The 24623-nt window shown below is 44.5% G+C and overlaps 1 long non-coding RNA gene across 1 annotated transcript; it reads right to left on the reverse strand.

The window, feature by feature from the left end:
• Positions 1–13688: 13688 nt before the first annotated feature.
• On the reverse strand, positions 13689–24072 carry LOC142830666 (uncharacterized). Its single transcript, XR_012906108.1, has 3 exons — positions 24010–24072; positions 23210–23342; positions 13689–15298 (listed from the first exon to the last, which is right to left on the reverse strand). It is a non-coding gene; the product is annotated as an uncharacterized LOC142830666 (long non-coding RNA).
• Positions 24073–24623: the final 551 nt, after the last annotated feature.

Raw genomic sequence — 24623 nt, forward strand, 5'->3', positions numbered from 1 at the left:
CTTCTGTTCGCGCTGCATCCGTGCGCGCTAAGCCCCGGGGCAGGGGCTTTCCTAAGGCGTAAGGGGCTGGATCTCCTCCCACGACCTCAGCTGAGGGAGACGTAACGTAGCTCCCCCCGTCTAGGGGGAAGCACCCGCAGATCTCACCCCACCCAGGGGCTCTTGCGAGTTAAGAGCCAGGGATAGGTTAGTCCATTACATGCCTGGCAAAACAAAGTGACTGCAGCAGGCGCCTCGTGCAGAAATTCATGTCGGTACAATTGCCAGGAGGGTTTTGCTTTTATGTACGTTGTGCGAAAACGAAGGGAAAAGACAAACAAGTGCAACAGGTGGCCTTGAACAGCAGCAAACCTGCAGGCACAGATCCAGTGAAAGAGTCTGACCTAATTTAACAAGCTTCAGGGGGTAGCCCAGTTGATCCGTACAGGATACACTTAAAAACAACAACAAATGGTCTGGTAGCATTTTAAAGACTAACAAAACGTAGATCAGTGGTCCCCAGCCATTTGGAGCTGCCAGGGCCGTTCAGCCACCAGGGGAGTGGGGACATTCACATGCCCGGGGGCGGGGCCACGCATGCGCCACACCCCAATGAGCCACATGCTTGGGGCCAGCAACCCCATGCTCCGCGTGGCCACGGGCGGGGCTGCCCATTGGCCGCAATCCTGGGGCCGGCGTCCCCCCATAGCTGCGCACCCAGGAGCGGGGAGGCCAATTCACTGCATGCTCGGGGCCGGTACCCCCCATGCGCCCGGATCTGGTGCCGCATATGCGCAGCACGGCCAGGGCAGGGCCAGCCCTGAGTGCTTGGTGGGCGGACACAAATGCCCCCGCAGGTGCCATGGCACCTGCGGGCACCATGTTGGGGACCAGTGATGTAGATGGTATCATGAGCTTCTGTAGGCACATAGTATCATGAGCTTTCACGTAGATGGTACCATCTACATGTTTTGTTAGTCTTTAAAGTGCTACCAGACTATTTGTTGTTTTTTTAAGATTTATCTTAATTTAACAAGCCCCATATTAAACTCTTTTAATGTTCACCCTGAAAGAAAGCCTGTCTGAGAATGGAGAGCTGCTTTAGTAAGATCTAAAAAATGAGGTTCTTTATTAAAAAGCATCTAATGAGCAAATTCTTTTAAAAAAATTATTTTAATCAGTTGGATTAAATGGTGTCACATGACAAAATTATTAGGACTTGAAATATTTAAAGATTTGAATTTCTAATGTTCTCTCTCACCCTTCTTTCCCTCCGTCCCCAACTCTCCCACTTTGCTTACAAGCCTTCTTCATCTATCCTACCAAAAATAACAGACACATCCATAGGGTACATTACCACAAAGTGCATTCCATTTGCACATGATGTTGAAGCTACTTGGTCAGTAAAGCCATTTGTTACAGATTTTGTGATGTGGAATTGTTTTGAACATGTTGAGTCAGTTGGAGAGGAGCCAACATACTGAACCCCCATTCAAGATTGGCATCAGAGTTGAATGTGTAATTATTAGTATAGTCTCTCAGATAATATCATTTGTTCTTTACAAATGTGGTATCTTTCAAGTACCAAGAAACTGTGCTTAGTTTTATTTAGTGAGTGGAAATTTTTACTTCCTAAATTTGTTCCCATACATTATCTGAATTGTGGCTTCATTAGCACGTCTGCAATGCTACATAAAACACATAGGGTGCATCTAGACTGGTAAGATTTTGCGCAAAAGCACCTGCTTTTGCACAAAAACTTGCCAGCTGTCTACACTGGCCGCTTGAATTTGCACAAGAGCACTGACTTTGTAATGTACAAAATCAGTGCTTCTTGCGCAAATACTTTCATGCTCCCGCTCAGGAAAAAGCCCTCTTGTGCAAGAATACTTGCTCAAGAGGGCCAGTGTAGACAGGGAAGAAATGTTTTGCGCAAAAAAGCACCGATGGCTAAAATGGTGATTGGGGCTTTCTTGCGCAAAATCCCGTCTAGACTGGCTACGGATACTTTTGCACAAAAGCACTTTTTGCACAAAAGCATCCTTGCCAATCTAGACACTCTTTTGCGGAAATACTTTTAACGGAAAAACTTTTCCGTTAAAAGTATTTCCACAAAATCATGCCAGTCTAGACGCAGCCATAGGCTACATCTACACTGCAGGCTTTTTGCACAAGAACTGTTTTGCAGAAGAGTTCTTGCGCAAAAGATCTTGCGCAAGAGCGCGTCCACACTACCACGTGCTTTTGCACAAGAGACGTGCTTTTGCACAAGAGCGTCCATGGCAGTGTGGACACTCTCTTGCACAAGAAAGCTCTGATGGCCATTTTAGCCATAGGGGTTTCTTGCGCAAGAAACCCCTGTTGCCCATTGTGACGAGGCGCCGAGACCCCGCACCTAAACCCCGGGACTTTGCGCCCTTGCAGAGGGGCAACAGAGCCCTTACCGCCAGTGCGCCGGTTGCTCTTGCGCCACGGCTCAGCTGAGCGGCGCCGCAACTCAGCTGAGCGGCGCCGCAACTCAGCTGGAGGGACGTCTCCGCACAGCTGAGTTAAACTCAGCCCCTCCAGCGAGAGGGGAGAGGGGAACACGCTGCGTCGGACGGGAAGGGGGCGGGGCGCGTGAACTCCTCCGAGGTTGGCGGGGCTTTTAAAAGCTTGCCAACCACCAGAGAAAGGGGAGACGAGGAGAGCGCGGGGGCTCCACAATGGAGAGAGAGACCCGGACGCGCTCACGGCAGTCTCCGCCGAACGAGACACGAAGGTGTGAGTATCAACACCCCGAGGACGGGGATAGGGGGAAGAAGGAAGTAGCCCAGGACAGGGTGGCGAAGTAGCCCGTGGGCTGGTGTGTTTAGGAGCTCACCCCTGCCAGTTGGACAGAGACCCAAGGATAGTTTCTGTCCCTAGGGCCCTGGGTTGGGGCCCGTGAGTGAGGGCGGGCCCGGGCCCCTCTTCCTTCCCCCTTCCGAGGAAGAGACAGACTTAGCCAGAATTGACTCTCGGAGCGAGCTTAATGTACTACAAGGACGGGTGACCGTGCCCCGGGACAGATAGAGGACGGGGGACACGGTCACACCCATCCACGCTGCCTTCCAAGCCCTCTGTTCTGACGCTTTACTGTAAGTTTACTTGCGCAAGAGTGCATGTGCAGTGTAGATGTAGGGATAGAATTTTAAAAGGGTTACCAAATAGAAACATTGTTCCATCTTTGCTGAGAGAATGGGTTCACCCTATCTAGTCTACAAATATCCCCTGACATTAGTAGGAAGATCTTGCTAAGTGCCTCTTTTCTTTCTTTCTTTCTTCTCTTCATAGTAAAGAGCTCCAAGAAAGCTTATCTTAGCCCTATTTATATATCTTTGATATGAGAACAAGAACATAAAACTGTACAGGGGTGCAATATGGTACAGGTAACCATTATCACCTGATAAAAAGGTACTATTCATGTATTTTAACTGGGTCACAAGCCATTTCACAAACATGAGTAGGAATTACAATCTTTTGCTACACCAAAAGAAAGGACATAGTCCTTTCTTTTATTTCAGCAAGCTCAGACTAACACGGCTACATCTCTAATCTTTTGCTAAGTATTATGAATAAAAAAAATCCCCCATGTTTAACACCCTCCAAACTCTTCACAATTAAGCCATTATATCTGTTCTATTTTATAGAAGCAAAATTTAGGTTGGTCTGAGAGCTTAGAGAACTTAGGTATAACTTTCCATTCACTGGTATGGGATTTAGACATCTTTCTAAAAGTTTTTAAAAATAAAATGGTGAAAGAATATTGCATATAGGTATAAATAGCACTAATCCAATATCACTACTAATAATCCATTAATATATTTTGTGTATACAGGCAGTCCCCGGGTTACATGGATCCGACTTACATCGGATCCCTACTTACAAACGGGGTGAGGCAACCAAGCACTAGCTGCTTCCCCCCAGCAGACCAGGGAGACGCGAAGCTAGCGCCCCCCCTCCCCCCCCAGCAGACCAGGGAGTCGTGGAGCGGCTTTTCTCAGCAGACACCTCAGCTTGAGAATAAAGGACTGAGGGAAGTGAGGTGTGGGAGAATAAAACTGAGCTCTGGAGAAATGTTTGGCTAGAGTTTCCCCTACAGTATGTACCAGTTCCGCCTTACATACAAATTCAACTTAAGAACAAACCTACAGTCTCTATCTTGTACGTAACCCGGGGACTGCCTGTATATGAATTAAGCTAAAAGGAGGAGATGAAAGAACAGGAGATAGGATTGCTAGCCAATATGTACTTCACACTAATTTGTTAATGCTGCTACAGCTTCGCAAAAAAGAACTTCTGCCACTTGTCCTGCTGCCTTTTATACATATATTTGCTCTTTTAAAAGAAAAGTATTTGGATACAAGTATACTAGTTCGCACTAGGTATACAAAATATTGCATAACATTTCTGTAACTATTTACATTTACTTTGGGGAAAAAAAATGTAAGTTGAGCTGATGTGTTTGACTATCCCAATTAGTTCCACATCCTAAATATTGAAAGCAATGATAAGTTTGATAACCTAACTTTAATAATATAGTCATTTTACGTTGGATTCTTGTGTTTCAAATACAAGCTAATAGTAATTTAAATGTTTGTCTACTATTAGGCTGTGTCTAGACTACATGCCTCTGTCGGCAGAGGCATGTAGATTAGACAGATCAGCAAAGGCAAATGAAGCCGCGATTTAAATGATCGCGGCTTCATTTACATTTACATGGCTGCCACGCTGAGCCAACAAACAGCTGATCAGCTGTTTGTCGGCTCGCACGCTAGTCTGGACATTCCCCCTGTCGACATCAAAGCCCTTTGTCGGCAGCCCCGGTAAACCTCATTCCATGAGGAATAACGGGGCTGCCGACAAAGGGCTTTGATGTCGACAGGGGGAACGTCCAGACTAGCGCGCGAGCCGACAAACAGCTGATCAGCTGTTTGTCGGCTCAGCGCGGCAGCCATGTTAATGTAAATGAAGCCGCGATCATTTAAATCGCGGCTTCATTTGCCTTTGCTGAATAAACAAATCTACATGCCTCTTCCGACAGAGGCATGTAGTTTAGACGTACCCTTAGAGTGTTCCCTGCTGGTTGACGTGGGGGCTATAATATGTTGGTCCCAACTTTCCTTCAGCTCCAAATATATGCATAAGAAATGACTACTAACTGAATGATCTGAAGTCTGAGAGTGTGCTAGTGGCCCCATTTCAACACTGTTGTTCCTAGTTTTGGTGAACTACTGCAAATCTATATGTGTTTGTGTTTTTTATTTTCTTTTATAGATGGTGCAGTTCTTAACATTAGCTTGTGAGTTTTTGCTTATTTTTCAATTATGTAGGGTCCTCAGAAAAAAAAAACCCAATGATTAGCTGCAATACCTCTTAAGCCAAGTAGAAATTTAGTTCCTGATCCTGTAAAGAGTTATGCATATGCTTAACTCTAGGACTGCAAGCAGGCCCATTGACTTAATTAGGACTACAACAGAACCTCAGAGTTACGAACTGACTGGTCAAACACACATTTCATTTGAAAACAGAAGTAATCAGGTAGCAGCAGCAGAGATAGAAAAACAAAAACAAAACCTGCAAATATAGTACAGTTTTGTGCTAAACAAACTCAAGAACAGGGAACACAGCATTTTTCTCCTACTTAATAAAGTTGCAAAGCTATATTAAATCAATGTTCACTTGTAAACTTATGAAACCACCACCATATTAATTTGTTCAGAGTTATGAGCAACCTTCATTCCTGAGCATTTAATAACAGTGACCTTCTTCAGTGCTTCCAGTGCATAAAGTTAAACAAATGCAGGATTGGGAAACTAGTAGATCAGCATATATTAAAAGAATTTTTAAAACAATTTTTGGAAAAAATGTCAGTATATTTATTCAGCCTCTCTCTTATTGAAGCTATCTTATTTATACTTCCCATAGAGTCATAGCTGGATGATTAAGTATCAACTCAATGGAGGCTCACTGTCAGTGACTGACTACACTGTTGGAATTCCATGCAGCCAAAAAGGGCCAACTCATATATGCCTACTAGAATCTGAGTCCAAGTCCCAAGATCTGTACAGATTTTTTTTAATTAAAAGCATTGGAGACAAAGTTGCTTGCAGCTGAGTTCTATATCTTTTTATACCAAAATACACACATGAGAAAGATAATTTGAGTTGGCTGAAATTAACACAAACACATACACAAAAGTGAAAATAGAGACCTCCCTTATTGGTGATTTCCATACTTACAAATTTCCTAGATGCCATCTCAGGAAGGTAGATTTTCTCCTATCTCACATTGCCAAATTGTTAAGATGGCAGTTTTCTTCTTTGTACTTGAAATGTATTAAAACATAGTAATTTCTTTCCTTTCCATCTCAGATGTAGTGATTGAAATCTATTACACCTGGATTTTTTCTTTAATAGGAAAAAACATCTGTTGATAAAATGTAAGAGCACAATCCTTAACATGACTTCTCACATACATGTTTGTGGATTAGGCCCTTAGTTTGCTCCCTTGGGTATTATGTGCTGCCATGAAAGAAATTTCAGTATAAATTTCAGTATAATTTGAATAGCTGTTTCATCTCAGCATTTTCTTCATGGACTTAAGGACATTTAGTGGAGCAGTTTAGACATTTAACTTGTTCCCCCATGAAATAGCCACAAAGGAAATAATTAAATTAAAAGCTGCCATTAATTGAGTCTATAAAAAAACTGCTTATCTGTATCTCAGAGTTATTTCCATTCTAACTTGCAAAACACTTTCTTTGTAGGTATCTAGGGGTTTTTTAAAATCTTTGTATACTTTATGGTTCCCTATACATTACAGGCTTTTTGTGCAAGAAGCCTTTTGCACTAGATTTTTTGCACAAAAGCTTCTTGCACAAGCGCACGTCCACACATTAAAGCACTTCGATTTGCGAGGCATTTTTGCACAAGAGAGCGTCCACACTATTGGACGCTTTCCCGCATACAAAAGCCACCCGGAAGCACTTTTAGCTGGGGTAGAGATTTGCTCAAGTACTGCTGCCGGAGCCCTCCAGACTGATGCTTAAAGGGACTCCCCTGGACAGCCGCTTCTCTGTCTCTGCTGCCTGCTTGCTAGCCTCTTTGGCAAATCTAAGCCTTAGCAGTGCCTGCTGCATTTGCCCTTTGCTCTTTGGGGACCACACAGCTTTCTACTACTCTGCCCTGTGCTATGGAGCCAGTGCTGCCCCTGGTCATGCCACGTACCCCCAGGGCCAGGCTGCACTCCCAGCAGTGCCTGCTTCAAGCAGGGGCTCTCTTCCTCGAGGAGGTGGACCCCGAGATCTTCCTCCTTAACCTCTGTCTGGCTGCGCATGCTCCACTATGGATGCCCCAGCCCACCATACCCAGCAGAATTTGGAGGCTGGACAACCGCTCGGAGCAGTGGGACGGCCAGCCATGGGTGCAGAACGTCTGCAGAAGGCCACCTTCCAGGAGCTCTGTACCTGGCTGGCACCCGCCCTCCAATGACACAACACCCACCTGAGGCCTGTCATCCCACTCCAAAAGCGGGTGGCCATCGCCCTCTGGAAGCTGGTCACCCCTGACAGCTACTGCTTGGTGGCACACCAGTTTGGGGTGGGGAGATCCACTGTTGGGGCCATCCTCATGCAGGTAAGGACATCACAGGATACAGCCCCTGCATGGGGGAAGTAGGGTGTTGCATAAGGGGGACCCTCTGGACGGGGGGGGGCTGAGCACTGTACGGGGTGGGGGGGAAGCCTTCTCACCCTCACATTGGACTGGTCGGGGGGGGGGAGGGAAAACAGCTAACGGGGGAGGGGTCCTGTGGGCCTCCCCCCCTCAAGAGGAGGGGTGGTCATATCTCACTGGGAGCACACAGCTCCTTCCTCAATCTCTGTTGTATGTGTTCCCATCTCTCTGCAGGTCATCAACTCCCTGCTGCTGCGCAGAATCATCCGGCTCCCAAACCTTGACGCCACCATGGGCGGCATTGCTGTGCTGGGATTCCCCAACTGAGCGGGAGCAATCGACGGCACGCACATCCCCATCTGGGCCTCGGAACATTGAGCGGCCCAGTTTGTGAACCGCAAGGGCTACTTCTCCGTAGACCTGCAGGCCCCGGTGGACCACCAGGGCCACTTCACAAACATTTATGTGGAGCGGCCGGGCAGGGCTCACGACACTCGAGTATTCCGCAGCTGCAGCCTGTGTGCCCAGCTGGAGACAGGCATCTTTTCCTCACCTGTGGGTGACTAGACTAGGCCAGTGTGCATAGTGGGGGAGGCGGCCTACCCACTCATGCCCTGGCTAATGCGCCCCTACACCGGCCACCTGGATCGCACAAAGGACATTTGCAATGCCTGCCTAAACAGAGCCTGCCTCCAGGTAGAGTGTACCTTTGGGCGTTTGAAAGGACCGTTCTGCTGCCTCCTCACCCGCCTAGACACTGGGGAGCAGAATATCCCCAAGGTGGTAGCAGCCTGCTGTGTGCTCCACAACTTGGTGGAGTGCAAGGGGGAGGCATTCCTCCCGGCATGGGTGGCAGAGGCCACCTGCAAGGGCCGGGGCTTTGAGCAGACACGGACAGCTGTGACCCGCCAGGCCTATGAGGCCAGGGTGCACATCCGGGAGGCCCTGAGGGAGAGGTTCTCACAGGAACCACTGTAAATCTCCCCAGGGCCTCCACCCTTCCTTCCCCCTCCCCTTTTTCCTACCCCAACCTCCCAATAAACACACCTGTTTGGTTTTCAAACAAAAATAAAGGTGGTCGGGGGAGGAGGGCTGTGTGAAATGGGGGGGGGAGAAGATGAGGACTGGGAGGAGTACCGGGGCAGATAGCTGAGTCCCCTCATGTGCAGGCATGTCGTTGGGGTTGGCTGGCTCTGGGGGAACCCCCAATGTGCTGGGCAGGGGGCGTGGCTGGAGCAGAGCCTGGGTTGGTGGGGGGGAGGAGGAGAAGGAGCCATAGGAGGGGTCATAGGCATGACTGGGGGAGGAGCTGTGCATCAGCTCCTCCCCAGGCCTAGCTCGTCTGCAGCTTGTCTGGATTCTGGGTGGTAGCTGCAGCGGTGGTAAGACTGGGCCCTCCGTCCCGGTTGCTCCGGCTGTGGAGAAGACACAAGAAAGAGGAGCAGTCAGTCCACCGTATGCACAAATTCCCTGAGGCTGTGCCCTTCTTTGTGGCCGGTGCAAGGTCATGTGTGGCCTGCACAGCATGTCCTGTGGCACAGGGGCCCGAGGGTGGCCAGAGGACCATGCTACCCCACCCAGCCACACAGTGGATGCTCTTATGGGAGGCAGAGGAGCAGTGAGCAGCCTGGCCCCCCCTGGAGTCTGCACATACTCCTGCGGCTGGCTGGGCTATCAGGTGGGAGCGGCAGCTGCCTCTCGTGTAGGCATGCCCAGGTACTGTGTGTTGCACTCCAGGGCATGGGGGTGGGGGGGGGGGAGGAAGCGGGAGGGGTTGTGCCTGCATCCTTGCAACTAGCCTGCTTGCAGCTGGCTGTGATCCCCCCTTCCCCCTGGGGGCAAGACTCGTGTGGCCGGGCATGAGGCTGGCAGCAGGCTCCCAGGCATGTAGAGGGGCTGGCTGCTGTGGCTGCGTGCCACACCCTCCCGCTACATGTGGTTGCACATGCCCAGACTGCAGCAGCATGTGCCGACCTAGCAGCCGGCATGACAGTGTATCCCCCTCACCCCCGTGTGCTCACCTCCCCCGCCCTGTGTGTCTGTATGTGCCAACATACCTGAGGTTCCCTCTCAAGCCTCTTCGGAGGCCTGGGAGACATCCAGGCTGGCAAGGACTGGCCCCTTAGGGCAAGGTGACAGTGCCAATGTCCTGGTCATCATCATCGTCGTCCTCCTCCTCCCGCAGCTGAACTTGCCCCACCGTCTCCTCCAGCTCGGAGACAGGATCCAGGCACTGGAGGATGGGATGCTCCAGCCCAGAGTCCACCACGATAGAGGGGGAAGAGGGTTTCCCCTCTATCCCCCTCCCCCAAGGATGTGGTCAAGCTCCTGGTAGTAGGGGCAGGTTTGGGGTCCTACTCCTGAGCACCTCCTCCGCTCCCTGGCCTTCACGTATTCCTGACGGAGCTCCTTCACCTTAGCCGGGACTTGCTCCATGGTCCGGGCAAGGTGACCTTGCTCCGCCAGGGATACGGCCATGCGGGAGTAGATTACGGCATTGTGGCACTTGGCCCTGGGGTCCTGCAGCGAGTCCTTCTCGCCCCACAATTTGAGGAGGGTTTTTATTTCTGCATGCTCCAGGTGGGGGCACTCCTCTTGGTCCCCCTCGCAGAGTCCTGTGACCCCTGTGGCTTGTCCAAGGAAGGGCCGGGGGGGGTCCCGGGGAGCTTGCTGTGAAGCCATTTGTGGCTGCAGCAGAGTGGTGTGGTGAACACTCCTGGTTCCTGCAGGCTTGCAGCGACAAGGTGCCAGCAGACAGGAACAATAGGATTCTGATTGAGTTGGCCAGAGTGGCCCAGTGGCCACCATTTTTTTGCCCTGGAGGCCAATTGTTGCACAAAAACCCCTCTGGAGTATCCACACTTGCCTACTTGTGCAATAGCTGTAGTGCTAAAAGCAGTTATGCCTCAGAAAAGGCAAAAGCCCTCTGTTCTGCTGTTTAACTGCCCATTTAATTGCACAAGAGCTCATTTGAGGTGTGGACGCTCCCCAGGTTTTTGCGCAAATACCTTGTGGTGCAGACATAGCCTATTTGCACAACAGAACCAGCAATTGATTACACACATATCTGGCTAGGGAGGATTCAAGCCTGGCAAACAATTTTTATACTTTACTCACTATGTTCTGCTCAAGTGTTGCAAAACACATAGTACAAAATATCATCCACTGTTATCAGGCTTCCTACAAAGAGTACAGGAGTTTAGAAAACAGGGCTCACTGAAGTTTGAAATTCTTTAGGTAGACTGCCAGGTATGTAGGGTGATTAAAAAAAAATAGGTTTCTAATATATGACCCAGAAAGAGAAAGAGAAAGGGGGAGAGAGCGAGCGAGCGAGCAAGAAGAGCAAATACGTTTTCCTGATTGTAACAGGGGAATTTATGAAGTAGCATCACCAGTTTGGTTTGTCTAACAAGATACAGGAAGGGCTTTCCCATTTGGGGGGAATCTCTTACTCAGTAGATCTTTCTGTTGTGCTTTCAAATCTCATGTGGCTCCACAGCAGTGAGAATTACAAGTGATTGCCAAAACACAGAGAAAAAAAATTAAGAATCTCATGTAGGGCCCTCCCAAATTCACAGCCATGAACTATGAAATCTGGTCTCTCTCTGTACAGTCTGGTCTTGTGTGCTTTCCTCCCCCTGCCCTCAATACTTTACTGATTCCATGGGGGAGACCAATGTTTCTCAAATTGAAGGCCGTGACCAAAAAGGGAATTACAGGAGGGTTGCAGGGGGTGTGGGGTAGAGGAAGGAGAGTTATGATATTGCCGTCCTTACTTCTGTGCTGCTTTCACAGCTTGGTGGCAGAGAGAGAGAGAGAGAGAAAGAAAGAGAGAGAGAGAGAGTCAGCTGTCCTCACCAGCAGCAGCACAGAAGTAGAGGGTAGCAATACTGCCACTTCTCCCTACAATAACCTTGTGACACCGCCCCGCCCCCCAAAAAATCTTTTTGGGTCAGGACCCCTACAATTACAACACTGAGGGTATGTCTACACTACCACCCTAGTTCGAACTAGGGCAGTTAATGTAGGCAACCGAAGTTGCAAATGAAGCCCGGGATTTGAATTTCCCGGGCTTCATTTGCATCTTGCCGGGTGCCGCCATTTTTAAATGTCCGCTAGTTCAGACTCCGTGCCCACGGCTACACGCGGTACGGACTAGGTAGTTCGGATTAGGCTTCCTATTCTGAACTACCGGTACACCTCGTTCCATGAGGAGGGGACTGAACTTGATAACCTCTCAGGGTCCCTCCCAGCTCTGAAAGAGAGAGATGATAAAACATCTGTATTCAAATGTAGGTCCTCTAACATGTAAGCAAGTTATTCCCGTAAAGGAGCAGTCAATGAATGTGAACAAGACCCCTCAGTTTCCTTTCCACTGAATCAGGCAAAGTGGTTTCTTTATGCTCCCCAGATTCTAGCATAAAGAGAAACATGAAAGCTATAAAAAGTAACATGGAGATGATGCCAATTGGCAAAATCCATAAGCACTCCCTTTACCAAGAGAGTGTCTGCCTTCCCATTGTCAAAATGGTCTGAATCCAGAGTCCTGATACTCATTTCATAGTCAACAAGCAAGGCTCAGAATCTTTTTTCATTGTCAGCTTGCCAATGTATGGAATCTTTTTCTTTCAGGTACAGACCTACCTCTAGTTATACATACCTTTGTTACCACTAGTCCTTGTCTACTTTGATTTGTCAGGAAAGACAAAACTAGCACAACACACAGCTGTATATTTTCTGAGAAAGGTGGACCAAGAGACCATAATACCTGTAACAATAAAGCGATTAACTTGGGAGGGGGAAATTGAAAGATTTCAAGTCAGGTGAGGCAACATTTGTGACAATCCATATCTAATGTTCCACTATCTGAACTGGTTGCTAGTCATCTGCCAAGTGGAATTGAAGGTGCTGGTTTAAAAAAAAAAGGGGGGGGGATCCTGTAGTTTAGTCACCAGCTTCCCCATCTCTGACCTAACTTGCTAGCTGAATCTGGAATGCTAAGCCAAGTGTTCCAGAAGTGAGGACTAATGGATCCAGCACCAGAAGAGTTTAGGAGCAGAACCTCTTCTCTGAAATTTACTCCTACCAGAAATTTGTCTAACCCTGTCCACTTTCAGAAAATGCTTTAAAATGCACCATTGCCTTAAACTAAATAATGGCTCCAGTATATTTAATGTTCAGGCAATTGGCATTATCTGCCCAGGAAGTTAAAAGGGTTTTCACAAGCTATGAAAAGGGTACTAAGGTATTACAGTGAAAGGTGTGATATAAGTCACTTGTAGTAATAATAATCATCATCATCATCCAGCATCACAGTTTAAGTTAACTTGCAGGTATATTTACAGTTCTGTGTTCTATTCTTGGCTGAAATATAAGAGCAGCTGAACTTACTACCTCTTCTGTTTTGAGCTATTTAAAAAAAAAGTTTGTTGGTTGCTGCAATAGAATGCAAGTTAACAACTAGAGGAGCCTTTCATAATATACTGCCATTACCTCCTTCGATTATAGTCATCTGATGCAATTGTAGGGCTATTTTAGGACCTTATTCTCAGATCCTATATAAACCTTGCTAAAGATGATGAAAAATAAGAGCATCCGAAGCATGACCCTACCGACTGAATTTAGTCCATAGCATTGTACAAGACAGTGACCACTATTATCATCTTTGCTCAGCACAAAAGGTTGGTGTGCAGAAGCAGCAAGTCCCAGTTCCTAACAACATTGATCTAGCCTGAAGGTAGACATGAACTAAAGATGTAATGGGTTCAGATAATACAAGGTCAAAGTCAAGCCATCACTCAGAATTTGAATAGAACCTTTTCTGAGGGTCAACAAAATTACACAGAAAGCTATTTCACCTCCTCTCCTCCCCATTATTTTTGGGAATCTTTGATTTGTCTGGTTCTGCTCAGTACCAGAGGTATAAATGCCAAATTGCTATGAGAAAAAGCAGAAAAAAATCCCTTTCTAGTCTGACACAAAGGAGGAAACAGAAAGCCTGTTTTCACGAGCATTTCATCTCATCTTTCTATCTTTAAGAGGTTGCTACAGTTGTTTAGAAAAAAGAAAACCACACCTGAATTTACAGATGTTAATCCAAACTATATTAACACTCAGGACTGTTAGATGTTCACCCATATTAAGACAGAGCCATATTCTACCCAGCTGCTTCACTGGAATTTGAACATTGTCCTGTAGCTCTGTTCTAACACAATTTTAAAATATGCATCATTTGGAAACAAACATGCTCCCAAATCTTAAAAGTACTAGTATGTACAAAGTCTTAATAGTTCCATGTCCCTGCTAAAGAGCTACTGAGATGTTCATGTGGGTTAGTGTGGTAAAAACTTATTTGGGGAAAAGGGATAGCAATGGAGTAGATTTATGAAAATCAGCACATTATTTTTACATGTAAAAGTAAACCCCCAAAGGGTCCAAACTGTGTGATCAGTTAACCTACAAATCATCTGTAAGGAAGGAGACTTTAAAAACCCTACATGTTCAGGAGTATCTACATTTTTAAGTACTGTTTTTACTGTGATTTAGAAATTCTGTGATTTAGAAATGAGTGGAAAAAAATCCTATACAGACTTAAAAAACGTTCAAAGTCTCAGCATAGAGCAAAATTTTGCACAGAATTTTCAATCCTTCAAAAACAAGATTAACTTTCAGAACATACATAGATATGTTCTTAATTGGAGTGCTTTATTCTACTAGAAACCATGTACTTGTGTTGCATTTATGTGCTCTAGTTAGGACAATCAAAGGAACACAGTGGAAAAACAAGCATGTCATCTGGAATTTTAAAGCATTTGAGTGACTAAACATGTCAGATACTGTAAAACCAAAACTCAGTGTAGTCATATGGAGAAATCTTTTATCAACAGTAAGATACATTGGGGGCATATCTGGTTACTGTACTAATATATTCTATCACATGAATATCCACTGTTGAACAAATATAACCCGCTCTTTCCTTCTGTGTAAAATACATCATGTATTAATCAGGAAACTAACATGTCATCCAAGTCCTCTATACAATAATTTTATAACTATACACCCAAAGATCAGACTGCCTGGAGCTGTGTGAAGTTCTCTCTCTGTTTACTTTGCCTTTCTATTACATAATTTAATATTTAACACATTCACAGCTACATGAGGCACACATACTATTGAGAGATACTACAGAGTAGTTTCTTAAAAGAAACTGAAAGAAAACATGCCTACACTGCACTGATGGTTTCACTCTTAATCTGGTGCCTTGTTTGTTCCCAGAAGTTGGACATTGCTTTGAAATATCTGAAAACTAGAAAAGCATCCTGCATATAGGTATGCAAATGAACATACCAAGTGTCTTGTGTGTCTTCTAAAATACACTTATCAGGTGCAACACATCAAAACTGAGTCTTAAAGCAGCAGAGAATTTCTCCAGGCTAGGCTGCAGGGTTCTAAACTATGCAAAAAAGATTCCAGTTGAGAAAAATCCCGGAACTAGTGCCTACTGGGTCACACAGAGAAATTCCATTTGGTCACTTGCCAGTGTCGCTGGGTGGAGGGAGAGCTTGTTAATTAGTTATGTTCCCTTTATTGCCAGGCCATCAACAGGCAGATATAATGGAATCCTAGAAAATAAATGGAAATAACTTAGTAGGTCATCTTCTTATCCATCCTTCTCCAATTACAGCTCCCTGATTAAAATTAGAGTAAATTCAATGCTAGCAAGTTTCCCAGATGATGGTGCTCTTACCACTTCCCTTTAGGAGGTTATGCCACAGCAATAGATCACCCTGATAAGAAGAATTTCCTGAAATTTAACCTCTGTTTTCTTTTGCTTAATTTCATTTAACTATTCAGAGGGGTAGCTGTGAGAGTCTGTAATGGAAAAAACATAAATAACGGCGAATAGTCTGGCAGCACCTTAGAGACCAATATAAAAATGTAGATGGTATCATGAGCTTTTGTGGGCACAAGACATGAGCTTTCATTTCATCTGAAGAAATGGGTTGTACCCATAAAAGCTCACTGTACCAGCTACATTTTTTGTTGGTCTCCAAGGTGCTGCAGGACTATTCACTGTTTACGTTTTTTCATCTAATTATGTCTAGTAATACTATCTGGCAAAACCTTAAGGATTTTCTCCACGTCCTCAATGTTTGTTTACATTTGTAGAAAGCCATCTTGCCCTTACCCTGAACTTTAGTATGTTTAGTAAAGCATGTGTGTGTTCATGGCTAAATTCTGTCCCAATTTACACTCCATGCAATTGCACTGGCTTCAAGTAGGCTACCCAGAGTATAAGGCACAGCAGAACATGTTATTTAGTTGTAGCCTGCCCTCTCCTGGCATTCAAGGGTGCTGGAACAATTTTTACTAGTGTGAGTGCTGTGGGAACCAAACTATAAATTCTGGAGAAGACAATGGAATCCACTTCAAGCCAGGGGGTGTGCAGCAGCCACGGCACTTATGCTGGAGTTTGTATTCCTTTTCTGGATCACAGTCTCTCATGGTGGCAACATGATGTAGAATAGTGATAGAGATGCAACCGTGTTAGTTCTGTCTTTTGTTTCAACTAGACCAGACTATGTAGCACTTTAAAGACTAACAAGATGGTTTATTAGGTGATGAGCTTTCATGGGCAAGTGGGTCTGGCCCACAAAAGCTCATCACCTAATAAACCATCTTGTTAGTCTTTAAAGTGCTACATAGTTCTGTCTTTTGTTTCAACATGATGTACTGATACTGACATAGAGGTTTGCCTAATTTGCCGGCAAATTCAGACATCAATCTCAACCATCTTGGCTCCATCCTAGACCAGTTATATAGATCAATTAAAATAGATTCCAGAATGTAAGTGTTGACATGCATTAGTATCATCAACAGTAGTGTGAACAGTTGTGTCTGTTGAAGTGTGATGCCTTTTCTACTACAAAGGACATTGTATTTCAATAGCGTGAGGAGTCAGGGTATTAATACAACAAGAGAGTCACCAATACTGGATTATAGTCAATATATTAATACAACATTGGAGAAATAATTCACAAATGCCAATTTTTTTTTTAAAACAATTTATCATTGTCAAACAAGTCCAACCAAACATATGTTACCTCTTAACACTTTGCTTAGTTTCCATGTGACTAGCATCTGGTAAAATGCAACTGGTGGAAAGAGGGTTAGGCTGGGGCACTCCATATGAGGTATAGCCATCAGCTACTGCTGACTGGTTTTGGGCTGACCACTCATTCACAGTGTTACCATGCACTTTCCTGCAGACAAGAAATCTCATATACTGCTTTCATCCAAGAGTTAATGAAAACACAGTTCAGGGTATTTAAATCTGTTGCAACTGGGCAGCTACTGCAAGTCGTCTTTTGCTAACAGTTTTGCAACTTATGTTTTATGAGGCATATCAGTCAAGGTGGAAGTGAGATATATGTAAAATATCTAAGAGGATAGAGGCTTACAGTGAGAACCAGGCCTGCCAGAGAGTAATTCTGTCGGCATAGTGCTTCTGAATTTCTTGTAAAATTACTTGCAGGAAATAAACAAAAGCATTTATTGAATTAAATTTATATTTACCTTAAAATACTTTTCAGTTTATTTTGTCTTCAAATATGTGTTTGTATTGTTCATGTGGGGGTGACCATGGAATGCTCTATGAAAATTATTTGTGCTTAAAATATAAAGTAAAAGAGTGCTAAGGTTTCTAAACTCTCTCAATCAGGTTCTCACAATAAGAATGCTCTTCAGATTAGAATTGTAATTGAAGTGTTAAATTTTTTGATCTTCAACAGTTATTTATTAATATTTAGTGGATGCAGACACTGGCTTATCCAATCCTTTTTCTAATTATTAGATTTCCAAGCCATCCTTCAACATAATCTTTAACATGCCCACAATTGAAGACTCAGTTGAATACAGTCAAATTGGAAAAGATACAGTGGTGTCAGCAAACATATAGTAATCTACTTTATAAAGCCGTGACTATATATAGATATATATATATATATCGCTGTACATATACACAATTAACTGTTTGTTTTAAAATATTTCCCCTCCCTTTAGATATCTTTCCTAAATTAAATGTTCCTCCAGCACACACAAACAGGACATCAACTTAAAAAAAAAAAAAAAAAAAAACACCCACAAAACTTGATCTTTTAAACTGCCTACCATTATTTGTAATAACAAAGATGACTGTTTCCCTGCTATTTTTTGATGTACTTACTTTGTGCATTTAATGGTATTGTATGGATAGACATTTTCACTGTGTAATTTGGCAGCTTCCCTTCTTGCTTATGTTAGAGATAAATATTTTTCAAAATTGGAAATTAGTCTAAACTCAAAACTGGTTGAGGGGAGGGGATGGGGCAGAGGAGGCTGTAGTTTCTGAAGCTACTTTAACTCAGTTAAAAGAAAAGTGACTAGATTTCCAGCTGACAGCATATTTTATTATCAGGTTCTCATTTTCCTTGAGCAGATGCCAGAGTATTTTATCTGGTCCTTAATTAGCTTTTGAAGAACCTAAAAATAACCTGGCAAATAAACCAATGGGACAATAACCACCACATCCTCAAAAGGAAAAAAAAACAAAACAGGTTGAACTGCAAGTCTGCCAACTTTAAGTGTCTGTTTGGAGCTTACATGTGCAAACTGTACATTCTGACCATACTCTGATTATGCTACATAGTTTATCAAGTATCACAGGCAAAACTATGTGATAAGAAGCTGTTACTACTATGCAGCCTTTTTAAGACAAGCTTGTTGCGTATGTATGTGATAGATGGCACCTTGTTTAGGCACCTATTAGCAGGTCAAAGCCTGCAGGCCTTGAAAGGAGAAATCTTGCAGCCACACACTCTCAGCCATTAGGCAGCTGCAACCCAGTAAACCTGTTTGGTAGCTGCCTTCTAGCTATTACAGCTGAGGGATAAGACCCTGATGGAGAAACAAAACCTTTCTTCCACTATAAAGTTGAAGCTACAGAGAGTTAGATGAACTTCTGAAAATGTCAAAACAACTTATGCAAGTATGGAACATGTTGAGTGTTTGGCGTGAATCCTGGTAGCATTTTGAAAGAAAAACATTTTTAAAATATTAAGAGATGATTCTTTCAACTAGAGAACATTGAAGTAGATACATTTTGATTTAGTTAGGTTAGTCCTGCTTTGAGCAGAGCATTGGACTAAATAACCTCCTGAGGTCTCTTGCAAACCTAATCTTCTATTATTCTAATCCTGTTAATTGTCCTAATGCAATTACATTTTTTAGAATGATCTCTATTCATATTTATGACCATGCATATTTTATAAAACCTTAGAAGAGACTGCCGACTAGAACTCCATCCCATGACTTACACAGCACCCCCTAGAATAGACAGGTTATTCAACATGAATGTATTCCTACAATAGAGGTGTTATTTATGTACTATAGTCAAAGCTTGGAGGCTTAATTAGGAGACCGCAGTAAGTACTTTTATCTTCTCGCTTTCCAAGTCCTACTTCACTTGGCACCATCTGACCTCGTTTCCTTTCATACTCTTCTCTCATCACCATTGCTCTGATGCTGGCCTTTGTATTTCCTTTGCCCCTTCTTACTTCTGTGCTTCTGCCATAGCTAAACTGCCCCATAAATGCCTGGCAGGAGAATCCTCCATCCGTGGTGGAGGGACCCCTCTCTAGGTATGTAAAATCCTGGTTAACCAGTTAAATGTTAGGTCAACCTGCAGGGCTCCTGGCTCCCAGCCTCCACCGGAGCAGCCCCTCCCTGTGTGGTGCCCCTTCCTGCTGTGGACACATGCTGATCCATGGCAGGCCCCCGTCAGGGCTTTAGCAGTCTCCTGCCCAGGGCAGGAGGGGAGCTTCTCCAGCTCTCACCAGTTCTAGGTTACCCAGAACCGGTAAGCATCTCTAGTTAACCGTTCTTATCTGCCACCCACCCCCATTTAATTGGTTAAACATATAATTTAATCAGTCAACCAATTAAATGGGATTTTACTTCCCTGATTGTTACTCCAGGAAATGCTGTCTATTTTGCTGTTTAGCAAAGCTGTCCAATCTATAGGCTGGTTTGGGGCAGCTTCCCCAAGCCCTGCTGCCTCAACTGTCTCAACTACATAGGCTATGTCTACACTGGAGGCTTCTTGTGCAAGAAATATGCAAATAAGGCTAAGAGTGGAATATCACTGAGCCTCATTTGCATACCTAATGAACTGCCATGAACTGCCATTTTTGCAAAAGAGGCTCTTGCGCCAGAAGGAGCTGTCTACACTGCCCCTTCTTGCGCAAGAAAAACCCTCTTGCGCAATGTCGTTATTCCTGAAAATAATCAGCATAGCGGAATTGCGCAAGAGGGTTTTTCTTGTGCAAGAAGGGGCAGTGTAGACTGCTCCTTCTGGCGCAAGAGCCTCTTTTGCAAAAATGGCGGCTCATCAGGTATGCAAATGAGGCTTGGCGATATTCCACGCTTAGCCTCATTTGCATATTTCTTGCACAAGAAGCCGCCAGTGTAGACAAGGTCCCAGAGCAGCCCCAGGGATTACTTGTTGGGGAGGGGCCTGGTGCAGGCCTGCAGCAGGAGTCAGCCCCTCCCTCTCCTGCATTCACTGCCTCAGTGGGAGCTGAAGCAACCCAGCAGCCTCCTCTGCTTGGCTTTCCCATGGCAGTGGGAAGCAGAGCAGCCTGAGGCCAGGGTGAGAGAGGCTGGTGGGTTGCTCCAGCTCCCACTACCAAAATGAGTGGGTGTGGGGGATGACCCCTGTTGCTGCTTCTCACCAGGCCCCCTCATAGTCCCTGGCTCTCATTGTTCAGGGGAGGTGGCAGGGCTTGGAGGAAGGGGTGGAGTGGGGGCAGGTTCTGTTGGGGCGGATTACCCCTAGGCCTTGAGCTTGGGATACTGGGAGGTTGCTGCAGGCCCCACGCCCCCTAGGGACGGCCCTAGGACAGTCTTGGCTGTGAGACCTTAAACATGGTCACTTTCAGTACTACGCTTCATAAATGATCTTACCCTAGAGATAAGCAATTATAGATCCAAGAGGCAATCTGCTGCTTTTAAGCTTTAGGATCTGTCACACTTAACTTCCATTCCTCCATTTTTGCTTTAAAATAGTCCATATGTTGCCAGTGAGTTGAGGCAGAGTGGAGCCACACTGCTGCTGGAACAAGAGAGTAACAACTTATCACTGGAGTAACAACTTAGCATTATAGAATTCTGCTTGGAACATGCCAGACATGGTGAACATTAGTTGATTGGACTCATCAGGAGGGAAGAGCATTGCAGCACTCTCACACTATCATGCCCAATTGCTTAGACTCCTCTGCAGCTGGAATTTGGAGTTTTCCACACATCTCTCCTTCAGGCATCCCACTGCAGAATGCATTTGAGCCTCACTCTGCTAATTTTACAATCGTGCTGGTCTCACCAGTGGTTACATGCTATGGAAGTGCTACAAAGACACACACAAAACAAATGCAGCATTTACACACAACTCCCATCTCATCTGATTCTCAGGACAAACACCCAGGAGTCCTTTTCCAATAATCATAGTATAAAAACAATGGGGAAGCATAGCCAATTGTTCAGATAAGTAAGCTTCCCCTTTGATAGGGCTTTCAGCCTATTCAGTTCTCTTACAAACATAGCCATGATGGTGCAAATCTATTTATCACAGACATTTCTAAGGGGTCTGTCATAGTGGTGCATTAATTCTATATCAGTTGTTGCTGATCAAAAATCTCTGATTTCATAATAAAATATTTAAAGGATATTCACAGATTTGACCTGAAACAGACTTTCTCCATGTCCATCAGCAACAAGGCCCGGTCATAAATTAATTTCTCCATTCTGTCCCAAATCATAAGTCCCTCCCAACCTGAAGCAGAAATCAATCTTTTGCAACAAACATCTTTTCCCAGAAAAAGGAAGATGTACAATTAAAAATATTTTGTTAGCCTGCCGAAACCAGATTTAAATAATACGTCTGGGAGCTGTCCCCAGCATGGTAAAAACTTGTAAAATTCTCCTTATTCCTTTTTCAAAGCCAAAAAAATAAAAAGCTCAAGGCCATTCCAGATTCAGGTATTAGAGAGCTAGCCCTGATCTTGCAAACTTAAGCATGAACTTAACTTGATGCACAAGAGGCGTTTCATGGATATTGATAGCACTCATGCATGTGCTAACTTCATGTACAAGCATAAGTATTTGTAGGATCTAGTTTTAGGTCAGTAGGATAATCATGTGTTCCCAATTTGGGGGCAGTGAGAAAGAGAGCTGCACTAAAGCTATCATAGCTCTCAGTATTTTAAAAACTCTCCCTAGTTCTATTCCCTCCCCCAATGCCCTGCATCAAATATTACAGCCACCTAACCAGTAACTCAGTAGTATCTCCCAATGTTAGGAGAACACATTGGCAATTTGCAGAGAGCCTGAGGACAATATCTAATCTGTAGAAAATAAAACCATTTCCAGAAACCCTTCTCTTCATCATGAAAATTAAGCCTGCAGAGACTACAAGTCTCAGCCTACAATGCTCTTAGAGCAGCTAGACCATCAGCTAAAACATCAAATGGGTGCCTGTAGTCTCTGGAATATGGTTGATTACTAAAGAGGTCAAAGCAGACATATTGCTGTGAGCCACATTTCACTCCAGACTATACTTCAGTCCCCCTTGCCCAAAGGGGCAATGATCATATGCCCTGTCTTAAGCCTGCTTCTTTCACAACAAACACACACTGCTGACTTTACTTGTTTTCAAAAATAATCTATGCTATATAATCAAGAAAAATAAGTAAGAAGCCTTCAGTTTGGCAGTATTTTAAAACTGATCCAATAGCACCCAAACAAGCTTCCAAGTTAGCAATTGTTCTGGTTTATATAATTCAGGTACATGTGTGTATGGTCTTAAAGACAGTTGTAATAGGAAAGTCTTACAGAAATTAATAAAGAATGAGATTCCTGCTGTAGAACTTTCTGATTTTGTTGAAAATAAAACTAGTTTCATTATAAGCTTATTAGCCTCATTAATCAGTTGTTGGATCCTTCTAAATATACAGTAGTCATACAGATTATATAAACTCCTACTGGAGGGAATTAAAAACAAACTGAAATAAAAAAAAGTTACAATAGCTTTAAAGAGCTCATCAGTTACACAAAAGCTATAGCACAGAATATTCAGCACAGAATATTTAACAGAATCAGAAGTTATGGGCCACAATCCAGATGTTTCCTAGGACAGTCATGTATCTTTTCCAAGACACTCTGTTGAAAGGTGGATTGGATTAACAGAAAATGAGTGTCAATATTTCAGCCATTTAGCTAGTATACTTAATTTAGACAGACTGGAGTGTAGTCTCTTTGGAAAAAAGCTAGCAAGTCTAGTACTTGAGAGCTACTGTCCCTGTAACTTACTAGAGCCGTGGTCACCAACAGGTCGATCGCGATTGACTGGTTGATCGTGAGGCCTCGACCAGTTGATCGCGAGGCATCCTGTCCGCCCCACCCCCATTTCTCTCCCACCCCTGAGAAGCCCCACTACTTACCTCAAGTGAAAATGGAGGTAGCATCGGCTTCCCGGGGATGGACAGAAGTCCCGCAGCTTAGTGCCACTTCTGGCGATTCCGGAAGTGCGCTAGCTGCTCTGCTGGGTGTACTGTGGGAGGAAGCATCGGCTCCCTGCACCACACAGGAGGGGTGAGTCAGCCCCGGGGGAGGCACGCACGGGGGGGGGGGGTCGGCCCCGGGGCAGGAACGCGCGGGGCTTCCCTACGCCGGGGGGGGGGGGAGGTTGGCGCCGGGGCAAGCGCGCTCTGGTTTCTCTCAGGTGGGAAGGAATCCTGGGAGGAGGCAGATGAAGGGGACTCTCTGCCTCCATTGGCACCTCACTTCCCAGCCCCGACTCCCCAGCTACAGAACACTGTCTCCACTCCCCTGTCCCCAGCAACAGAACGCTGTCCCCATTCCCGTCCCCACTCCCCGAACTCTATCCCCACTGGCACTCTGTCCCCTGTTGCAGAACCTTGTCCCCACAAAACTTATAATTATAAATGCTTGATTTTAGATTTAAATAGCATGAATAAAAAACAGACCATTTGTTTCATAACTATAAACACGTGATTTTAATTTTATATATCGCATAATTTAAAAATAAACTGTTTATCAGAGTGTGTAAGTAAGGGCTGAGGACAGCAAGTGATGGACAGGAAGAGAATAGAGAGGGCAGGGCTTCAAGGAAGGGATGGGGCGGTAGATCTTCACCTGTTCTGAGATGTAAAAAGTGATCTTGGGTGTAAAAAGGTTGGAGACCACTGTACTAGAGCATGAATCTATTCAGATACGTTACCCTTTTCCATTTCTTCATCATCCCAATGTTGTAGTGATATGGGTTCAATATCTTGCCTCACTTACATCTGGTACTCCCAGTCTCTATGTGCTGAGAACAATAAGTGTTGTAAATAACTCAGATTAAGCAAGCAAGAAAGAAATACTCTATTCATCTTTCAAAATTTACATTTTCAGAAAATGTAAATTTTGAAAGATGAATAGAGTATTTCTTTCTTGCTTGCTTAATCTGAGTTATTTACAACACTTATTGTTCTCAGCACATAGAGACTGGGAGTGCCAGATGTATCTTAATAATAATAAATAATAATAATAATAATAATAATTAAAAAAAGCTTAATCTTACTACTCCATCACCACATTTTAACACAAGTGATATAAAACAGAAGAGATGACTTTCCCAGAATGGCCACTGAAATTATAGTTTTAACTATCACAGTTTATCAATCCAACAGTTATTTGTATATTTATCCTGACAGTTTTAGTATAGCAGCCAGTTATTCCAGTCTTATAATTATTAATTATTCTCCCAGAGCAGAAACTTGAAGAAAGGCACAGGGTGTTAATATTTAAAGAGGAGTAATTTCTACTTAGTTGCAATGTCAAGTATATACT

The sequence above is a fragment of the Pelodiscus sinensis genome, chromosome 9 (genome assembly GCF_049634645.1).
Source record: "Pelodiscus sinensis isolate JC-2024 chromosome 9, ASM4963464v1, whole genome shotgun sequence".
Taxonomy (NCBI): domain Eukaryota; kingdom Metazoa; phylum Chordata; order Testudines; family Trionychidae; genus Pelodiscus; species Pelodiscus sinensis.